Source organism: Ochotona curzoniae, unplaced genomic scaffold (assembly GCF_017591425.1).
Source record: "Ochotona curzoniae isolate NIBS_2020 unplaced genomic scaffold, NIBS_Ocur_1.0 contig_883, whole genome shotgun sequence".
Lineage (NCBI taxonomy): Eukaryota > Metazoa > Chordata > Mammalia > Lagomorpha > Ochotonidae > Ochotona > Ochotona curzoniae.
The window spans coordinates 34541945-34552510 of NW_024466599.1; the positions used below are offsets into that span (position 1 = coordinate 34541945).

Genomic DNA, 10566 nt, shown 5'->3' on the forward strand with positions numbered 1-10566 from the left:
ACAAGTGAACAAAGGCCAGCGCTTTGGGTTGGAAATCAAAGGGAAATGTGGAGAACTCACAGGTGCTTTCAGTTGGTCTCTATGCATCTTGCAAACGTGCTGCGAAACTCAGGCAACTGGCTCCTCTTTCAGTCAAGTTACTTACCTGAAATAAATAAATAAATCTGAATGAAAACTAAATAAATTAGAACCTACCATGCAATGCACTTAGGACAGTGCTTGGCACATGGCAAACATTTAACATTTTTATTGATATCATAAAGATGAGCATTATTGCTTTGGGTTGCTCCTGAGATACACAAAGGTGTGTAACACGAAGCCATATAGCCTGGCTGTCAATCCCTGCAAGGTCTGAGACTGTCTAAGCCTGGCTTCACTAAGCAGGGGCTTAAGGGTGTGGGGATAAGGACAGGATGGGGGGTGGGTCTCACACCTGATGTCCCCTGGAAGCTGATTTAATCAAATGCATGGTTCCATCTACACTGGAGCTGCTGACACCACGGGAAGATTTCACGGTGCTGCTATAAAGTTTATGGAGGATGAGCCAGGAGCTTTATACACACATTGTCATGCACATTTCAGGGATTGAATGGTGTTGGGGTTTGTCGGTATATGAAAGAACTCTGGAGTGCTCTCAGTACTGTCAATTCTTTGTATGACACTATTCATGCATCTCTGAAAAGCTGGCAAATTTTCAAAACGTTTGTAAGCAGAGTGAAGGCGTAACGCACAGGACGCTCTGGGGTTGTTGGAAACATGTTGGATTAGTGGTTGTCACTGAGGGGCTCTGCGGTACACTCCGACAGGGGAAGCTGTATCCACTGATCCTCCAAGTGCACAGGTGGCTGGTGCAGGAGGTGACCGGGTGTCTGAAATTATATTCACCTTGTGTTTTATACATTTTCACGCACTTTCAACAATGAGCTAAGCATTGCAGACATTTTTTTGTTTGTTTCCTAAACAGCTTCTCCTTTGAAATGATAGACATTTTTCTTTTTGCCATCAAAGATTGAATACTATTTCCTAGTATGCCATCTGAGAGAAGCAATATATATATATAATATATATATATACACACATACACATATATGTGTGTGTATATATAGATGTATAAAGCCATTTGGGACATAAGAGAGAAATTATGCCAATAACTAATCTCCAACGGCTTCAAAGTGAAAAAAATTTCTTTTCTGAAGAAAAACATCATGTACAGTTACTTAGGTGGTACATTTGCCTCTACTTTATTAGGAAAACAATTTAGAATACATGTTTATTTCTAGTGCATAGTGGAGCTTCTGAGCTTGGTTTTCCCAAAAACCAGGATCAACACAATGAAAAGAATTTCAGAAGCGTTTTTTCTTGGGACAGTGTGCTAAATGAAGAAAGAACTAGATGCATGCAAAACCTTTGAGTTCGTCTGCTCAGCTGGTACCTCTTCACATCCCCTAATGATCCTGTTGAATACATGACCTTCCTTCTAACCATAGCTGATGGCATTGGAGTGGTCCACTGCAGTTCACTGGTGAACCTGATTTGGGGCTCGGCTCAACCCATGAGGTTCTTTTTCAGGCATTTGAACCAAGTGACCCAGAGGAAAGAGACGTTTGCTAATGGGTAGAGGACCAGAGAGCAAATGTGACCAACCAGGGAGGTGGGACAATGCCCAGAGCCCCTGAGAGCTGGATCTCACTGTGAGCCTGGGGACAGGAGGCCCTGCAGAGAGGCCATCCTGACTTCAGTTCTCAGTCATCCATCACCAAAGTCCTGTGCACCAGGACCAGGGAGCTGCTCTTCTCACCGTCTGTCTGGCAGCTCCTAGGACTCTAAGCGCAGGTCTTCTGCCTTGTTCTACCACAAGGTTGATGTTCTCCCCACATGCCAGCAAGTAGATTGGGATAAGAGGAAAATGAGGCAATGTGGCCTGTGGGCCTGAGCTGAGGTTGGAAGAGGCTGCTGGAGGAGGAGTTACGGAGCGCACGGGCTGAGTCTGCCACCAGCATGGCAACCACCAGTGGCCGCAGGAGAATGCGAGAAGGAACCTGGTGCTGAGTGTGCAGTCTCAACACCCCTGGAGAGTAGCTCTGAGCAGGAGCCTCCGTGGAGTTTCCCCAGGCCCCTGTGCTTCAGGCATCTCTAGCATCTGGTCCCTAACAGACCAGGAACCACTCAGCTGGCTGGCCTCCCAGCGCCCACACCATAGCCATTGCCTACTCAGTGCTCCTGCTCACCAGCTGATCTGCCTTCTCCTTGCCAATGCCAACCCAGCTCAATTTTCAAGACCTTTACAAGTCTCTGCTTCCAGGCAGCACCCTTGCTGGAGTCTTCAGGCCACCAAGCACAGCTGCATCTGTGTCTCTCAGGAAAGGACTCCTCAAGACCGGGATGCACAAAGAACAGGACAGCCACTGTCCTTTGTTCCCATGCCTACAGTTCTGGCCCATCTTACCTCCTCTCTTCCTCACTCCACAGAAGGGGGTCTTTTTTCCCACATTGTGTCTGGGTTTCCAGTGCCTCTTCTGTGCCCATTCTCTCAGCCCTGTCCAGTCCTAGGGACAACCCTGTGTCTGCCCCTGCCTGCAGCATCAGTCCAGGCCCTCAACCCCAGCAACTTGGTACCCAGCATCCTTTAATGAGTGCATCCATGTTCAGGTTTGGTGAGCCCAGGAGTTCCGGAGACTGGGCAGCCGCCTCTTAACAAGCTAGCTGGTAGCTCATCTGGAGAACTCTCTCTCTCTTTCTCTCTCTCTCTCTCTGTCTCGAACTCTCTAGGGTTTGATAGCAGATCTTGTCCCCCACCTCTGTACCGCTGCCTCAGCCCTGCCCTCCCCACCCTGCTGCCACTTGAAGCTCCCTCTGCTATATCACATGCAGGCCCTGGACACAGCATCCTCCATCCTGGCTTGGGGTTGCCAGGAGCTGCTAAGCCCAGCTTTGTTTTGCTGCAGTTAGAGCCTCAGCTCTCCTTGAGCTCCACGGACTCTTCCTTTGGGAAATCTTCTCTGACAGTTCTAACTCACTTGGATCCTCTCCAATTGTCACCAGGGAAGCCTAGAGTTCATAAGTGATTCCATAAAAAGTGTTTACTTTTTGCATCTCCAAAAGTCCTTCCTAAATACACTGCACAGAGTGATGATGGGACATGCTCCTCCAGCATTCATTCGACACATACCAAGAACCTAGTATGCGCTGAGCGTTAGACCTCGTGCTGAGGTAAGAGAGGGTGGTCTTTCTCACAGAGTTTAGCTTCTCAAATGTTGGCTGAAATGCAACAGCAAGTGGACATGGGAAGGACAGAATGAATGGTGTTAAGTGGGTGACAGGGGTTGTTTTCAGGGTCCGTGGCAGGTGCACAATATCAGAGTTACTTGTCACTTCTCCACCCACCCAGACCCTCCTCAGAGGCAAGTCTGACTCACTTGAAACAGTTGTCTCCCACCCTTCCCTCCAACGTTTATCAGACCAACCAAGAATGGACACATGATCCACCGGGGCCCATCCATGGTAAGGAGCAGTTAAGGGGATTCAGAGAGAGAGGCCTTGGCTTGTCAGAGTCTCACTCTGAGCAAATGTGAACTGAGATATGCAAGGAAGGTGCAGCCGAATGTGGGCCTAGGCCTTCTGTATGCTCATGGAAAGTTCAGGAACCAAGCTGAAGTGCAAGCAAGTGAATGTGCCTGGGGAGCAGAAGAGGGGGCAAGGAAGCTGGCTAGTGGAGACATGACTGTGAGCTTCTCTGGCCTGCCCTGGTAGTGGGCTTGGTCTCCAGTCCCTACTCCCCATGCATCCAGACAGAAAACTACTTGAGCAGAACACAAGAAATTCCATAAGCTGAATGAGAAGCATGATGGGCCCAGGAAGGAGCTGAGGGTGTGAGGCCTGAGAAAGATGAAGGCAACCAAGAGAGCGCGTGGGGAAGTTCCTGGAGAAGAGTGGTCTGCAGAAGGACCTCCGTGCTGCACAGCCAGGACACAGATCGCACAGTTGTAACAGCTGCCTTTCCTCCCTCTTTCCCTTCTTCTCTCTCTCTCTCACATTCCACTAATTTATTACCAAAGTAATGCACAATCACTATGCAAAAGATACAGAAAGAAAAAAAGGTTAAATATAACCCTCTGAAAAATCCCACCACCCAGATACCATTATTTAAAAATGGTACTTCTATTAATAATAGCTAACATTCATTGAGGGTTTTCTTTTTAAGTTCTGAAGACACTGATCTCCAGTAGTGTAAACTCTTGACCCGATGGGATGGGCATCATAAGGTGTCATTTTTTCAAAATGTATTTTGGCAAGATGTAAAGTAATATGTAGTCATATGTTTATGCTATATGTTGGCAACGTAATACATTCATGCTAGAGAAAGTAGAATATACAAATGATTATAGAGGGCAAGATGAACTTCCTTTGTGATGTTACCATGAGCACCAAGGGGTTACGCTGTCTCTTGAGATGATGCCTGGGTGTAAGTCCCTGGCTCTGTTCCCAATTCCAGCTTCCTGTTAATGTGCACCTTGCAAAGCAGCAGGTGGTGGCTCAAGTTCTTGGGGTCGCTGCTGCCTGTGTGGGAGACCCAGGTTGAATTCTCGGTTTTTGACTTCAACCTGGCCCAGCCCTGGTTGTTGTGGACACAGAGGGGAGTGAATCAGTGCCTGGAAAATCTCTGTGCTTCTCTTTCTCTGCCTTTCAAATCTAACAACAACAACAACAACAAGAGCAGTTTGCATTTTGGCCTCCATCCTCCATGTCCGGGAGGATCTTAGGGTTAGCAACCTGGGCTGCAACTCCTCAGAGCATGGTACAAGAGAATTATGTGAGCATGAGGGCGTTAGGGGCACACTGAAGAAAGGTTGCAAACGGTGTTGCCTCCGCCTTGACTGGGGAAGAAAAGGGGCAGGGGCCTCTTTTCCTCGGCCTGGGCCTCAGTTTCCTCACCTGGTCAACAAGTTACCCCCGTTCCAGCCAGCAGCTCTGTCTCTGGGTTATTTGTGGCATCGGGGGCGGGTCCTGGCGCAGTTCCCCACCCCCCACCCCTGGCACAAGAAATAAGAAGCCGGCATCATGAAAGGACCAGGGTCAGGGAACACCGAGGGCCTGCCCACTCCCACACGAGGGTGTGAGCTCTGTTTTCCTACAAGGCTGGGCCAGCCAAGCCGATTAGGGGCCCCAGCAGCTGCAGGCCGAGGGGGGCCGCTGGCAACCAGGGGATTCAACTGCCTCTTTCCCACCCTCTCCCCCCACAGCCCACTCTAAAAAATTCCAAACTTCCAATCAAACCCTCTTCTCTTTTCTCCTTTCATTCACCTGCCCATCTTCCTCTCCTCTTCTCTCCTTTTCTATCCAAACTCATAATTAATCGCTCAAGGCAAAAGTAATGAATGTTAATTGGCCATCTGTAGGAAGACTAATTAAAATCTACCACGCTGGGGTTTCAAACATACCTATAGCAACGGAGTGAATCGGGAATGAGGCGAGGAGGGACTGAGGTAACAGCTGAAAGCCTGCAAAACACCATTGGGCTTAGGTGTGAGGGAACGACGCCAGAGAGGGGCTGAGACGCTGCTGCAAAGGGAGCGAGGAGAGAGAGAGGGAGGAAGGAGGGAGAGAGAGAGGGACGTGTGTGATCTGCTGCTGCCACTGCAGGGCCTGGCATTTTGTTGCTGTTCTGTTCCGTGTTTAACAGACACACCTCACACATTTCCCACTCACTGGACATGTCTTAAAGGTGATTGGAGTTCGGCAACTCACAGTTGTAGGCCTGAACATACCCACTTTTCCAGGAATGCTGCCCTGTGTCAGAAGCACACTGACACACGTGTACACATGTGGACACACATACAGGTTAAATCTCAAGCCCTCTTTTGCAAGGCAGTGTCCTGTCCCATGTGCACACATGCGCGATGCGCTATAATCCCAGTATGACCCCCAAACATGGCCTGGGATTATACACACTCACACATACCTGTACACTGTTGTATGGACTGGGAATTTGAATACACGAACCCAGTGTTACTGAAACACAAATGCTGACATGTCTTCACAGTCATTTTCAAAGTTACTTGCACATTCACACAGCAGACTGGTGGGTATGGGCTTAGCAGTTGCACACTCGCACTTGCACACACATACATATGCTGCTGTCTGGCAAGTTTTATGTCAGATCATGTACACACAGGTACACACACAATTACACTCCTCCAGGCACAAGCAAAGCTAAGTGTTGAAGCCCCCACGTGGTAATATTTTTATGAAGATTATTTTATTTTTATTTGAAAGCCAGAGAGAGAAAGATCTTCAATCTACTGGTTCACTTCCCAAATGGCTGCAACTGCTGGAGTTGAGCCAATCCAAAGCTAGGAGCCAGGAGCTTTTTCTGGGTCTTACATGAGGATGCAGGGGACCAAGGACTTAAGCCATCTTCCACTGCTTTCTCAGAACATAAGCAGGGAACTGGAAAGGAAGTGGAACAGCCGGGACAAGAACCATCACTCATGTGGGATGTTGGTGCTGCAGGCAGAGGCTTAGCCTACTATAGCATGGCACAATTCCCCACCTCCCCATATGATAATATTAAGGTGACAAAGTTACACACACACACACACACACAGCTGGGGCCGAACCTGGTTCCTGTGGTTCACACACATCTATGTGTACACACACAACATGGATGGTGTCTGGTCTGTGGCACCAGGAGCCTCCAAAGCCAGCTTGTCTCCACTTTGGGGCTAAAGGGTTGGGAAATGGGAGCACCTGGGGTGCAGGGGGGCTCTGCCAAGGCCAGGTAGGGACTGAGGATGCTGGCCTGTGTTGTGGATGAAGGCACCTGTGCCCATATCTTGACAGGACCTGGGGGTTGGGGACGCTCACGCTGGACAGGTATGGGAGATGCATGACACGGGGGCTCCATCCCTTTGGCCAGGGCCTTTCTCCTGCCTTCCTTGGGGTGAACAGCTACCTGGTGTCTCCAGGGTCTCCTCCTCACTGCTATAAAGCCCCTCGGTGCCCAGTGTGGGTCACAGCAGGAGGAAAAGCAAATCCCAAAAGAGAAGGACCAGGCTGACATTTGGGAAGTCAGCAGTGGGATGAAACCAGAGAGGGTCAGCAGAGAGCCACCCTCCCTGGTCTGTTTCATCTGAGGACCCTTCTAAGAAGAGTGAAGCACTGTCATTTGTCCCAGGCTTTGTGCCAGCCCCCTTAACCCCTGCAGCTCCTGGCCTTGTGTGGACCTGACTCGGGGCCCAGTGCTCATGCTCAGGCCTGTCAAGGGAAGCATCTTGCAGAATGAGCAAGTCGGAGGAGGCCAATGTCCCCAGGCCCCCAGAGGGCTCTGGAATCTGTTGTATCCCTGGAAGTTGCAGTTAGACACAGGGAGGACATTCCAGCAACACTAAGTAGGAAGAAAAGAATCCCAGCATCACAGGAGTAACGAACCCACATTAGGATTGGCGTTTGCCATGCTCGCTTCGGCAGCACACATACTAAAGTTGGAACGATACAGAGAAGATTAGCATGGCCCATGCGCAAGGATGACATGCAAAGTCGTGAAGGATTGGCATTTGCCACCCTGCATCTTGGATGCTGGTGGCACAGATATCTGCCCTCCCCCCTGACCAGACAGGAGAACCAGCTACTCCAGAGAGATACAACTGCGTAGGACCCCCTGGATCGAAGTAACCAAGTCAGGTCATGGCAGTCAAGGCTAGTGGGCCAGCTCAGGAACCTGGGTGACCCTGGTCTGCACAGATGCTGGCCTCGACTTCGAAGAGAGCCTTGGAGTCCTTGGGGATCTCTCTGTGCTGACCACAGCCTCAGAACTTGCTGGAGGAAGAGGCTCACATGCAGGCTCCCCAACTCCCACACACGCACCACCCTGTGGCAGCTTCCACATTTGGAGCTGACAGATGTGCAAGGTAACAGCTCGGCATTGCCTGTGCAGCTGAGGCCGGCATCGCGAATGGGATGATTTCCAACAAGGCTCTGGGCGGCTGCGTGAGCACACGCCGTGTGTGTGTGTGTGTGTGTGTGTGTGTGTGTGTGTGTGTGTGTGTGTGTGTGTGTGTGTGTGTGTGTGTGTGTGCGTGAGAGAGAGGGAGAGAGAAAGGGGTATGTGTGTGAGCGTGTGAGGCTGTGTGGCTTCTCTCACCCTCTCTCCTTCCCTCTAAATCCATCTTACTAGATTTCTGGCTCTTTCTGTTTACCTTCCTTCCTTCCCCCGTCTCTCCTTGTCTCCATCTTCTTCTCTCATGACCCTGCCCCACCTGTCTTTGACCCCTGCCATGTTTGTTTAAGTTTACTGGATACTCAGGAGAGCAGTGGCACTTGCCTCCTTCAGATCCTCTGCTTTGCTCTTGGGGTCTTTCCTGTTTGCCTTCCACTCCCCAAAGACTGAGAACTGTCAGAGAAGGCCCCCTTTCTGGATGAAAATGATGCATGGGGCTGGTGCAGTGGCGTAGCATATAAAGCCAGTCTGCCACATCGGCATCCCATTTGGACATCAGTTTGTGACTTAGATGCTCCATTTCTGATCCGGCTGCTTGCTGATGGCCTGGGAAAAGCATCACAAGATGGCCCAGGTAGTTGGACCACTGCACCCATGTGGGGGACCTGGAAGAAGCTCCTGGTTCCTGGGCTTTGGCTGCCAGGACGTTTCAGCCATGTGGGGAATGAACCAGCAAATGAAAGCTCTCTCTCTGTCTTTCCTGCTCTCTCTGTAACTCTGCTTTCTGAATAAAAAGTAAATAAATAAATAAACCTCTAAAGAAAAAGGAAAAAGAGAAAACAGGTGGAGCCTTGGTCACCTTCTCCCCCCAGTGGGCTGGCTTAGTGGAGCATTCATTTGTGGGTAAATTGGCATTTTCAAAACAGGAAGCCTCTTCTGCCTCCCCAGGTTTTCTGTGTGTGGAATATTGTGGCCCTGGGCTGACCCCAGATGCAGGCTTACAGTGACCTTGGCCCTGGCCACATAGCAATCCTTTATTCCGACTCCAGCGTGATCCCAATCCCTGTTCATGAACTTGCTCTTCCTGGAGGGGCTGCTTCCTTTGGTTTCCGCCAGTCATGGCCAGGAACTCTAGGCTCACAATTCACTTCCCGATGCCCTGTTCCACGTGCGGACACTCCTAGATCCACTGCATTGGAAGTGAAGAAGGAGCAATGGAAGTGATGTCTTTAAACTCTCCAGGTGATGACAGGGCTGGGCAGGGCCAGGTACAGAGGCCTGTCTCCTGGAACTTTTCAAATATTCCCCCAGAGCCATCCCATTCACTGGTTCATCCAACCCTTTGCAGCTGGGCCTGCTGGCAGGCTGTGAAATACACACAGCCCTAGATCCTTGGAATCAAGCTGTGGCTTGGGAAGGGTAGTTAGCCACCATTGCTGGTCTCAGGAGCGCTGAGCTGAGACCCAGGAGCAAGAGGCAGCCTTGCTGGCAAGCAGCAGTGGTTCCCCTGGGACTGGGCAGCTGGCACCAGGACGGCTCTCTCCATCCTGCCCCCAGTGGGCCTGCAGTGACCTCAGCTAACATTCTGGCAGGGGTTTCTAGAGCACTTTTCTCGGCTCTGGAGGACTGATGAGGCTTCAGCCCTGGGGCAAGTAGAGGAGCTTGTAGCTCACCCAGTTACCATGTGGCAGCCCTGGGGGTGACAGGACACATGCATGCAGGCCAGGCATACTTGCTCTGTGTGTGTGCGTGTCAGGTCGGGCCTATGAGACCATGCTCTGTGGGAAGGACCTCCCTCTGTGACTCTCCAGTAGGTGCTGGAGAGGAGCGTGGCCTGGGGCCTGGGAGGAGGCTGCTGTCACCTCCAGGTTTGGTCAACAATGGACTCAGCTGGAGGATGTGTGAGTGTCTGTGGGACAGCCAAGGGAAGGACTGGGACTGGAGGAGCTCCTGGGCAGCCCAGTCCCAGCTGCTCATGCTCATGGACAGACAGGGCTGGTGTAGCTCCCCTGGGGGTGGGCCTCAAAGTGCCCCCTCACTCCCTTGCTCTTTACAGGCCAGCTGCTGGCCCCCAGCTCTTAGAGCTGTCAAACACAGACCCAGAAAATGCCGTGCTGTTTCACACCCAAGACAAAGGGAAGCCCTGTTTGCCTTTTGGCTTATTTGTGGCTCTGTTTGTCTGGCAGCTGGACTCTGGGCATGTGTGTGTATTCATGCATGCCCAAGTGTGTTCACATGTGTGGTGGCCAAGGCCATGGGCATCACCCTCCATGTTCCCAGTGTGCCCCACCTGGGGGTACCCCTGCCCGGCTGATATCAGAGTGACTTTGGCAGGCTGAGTCAAGGACTGGCGCAGGGCCTGGGAAATCCTTGTGGAGTCTGGTGGGAAGGGTTGCCATTTTGGACCCCCACCCAGTCCCCCAAGAGTGCCTGAGTCCAGAATCTTGGACTGCAGGGGAGACAAGCCTAACAGGGCACTTCCAAGGTTCTTTAATCCTGGTGCAGAAGACAGGTGTCACGCGTGGGAGGGCCTCGCCCCCTTGTGGCCACAGGTGGTACTCCTCTCTAAAGCCTGACCACCACTGGTTTGGAGGAGAGAGCCACTGGTGGGATTGTCTGCGAGGCGACGG

General features: G+C 51.1%; 1 non-coding gene across 1 annotated transcript; it reads left to right on the forward strand.

Annotated features, from left to right (window-relative positions):
* The first annotated feature begins 7451 nt into the window (after window positions 1–7451).
* Window positions 7452–7558, forward strand: LOC121165444. The gene has a single exon (XR_005885237.1). It is a non-coding gene; the product is annotated as a U6 spliceosomal RNA (small nuclear RNA).
* The last annotated feature ends 3008 nt before the right edge of the window (window positions 7559–10566 follow it).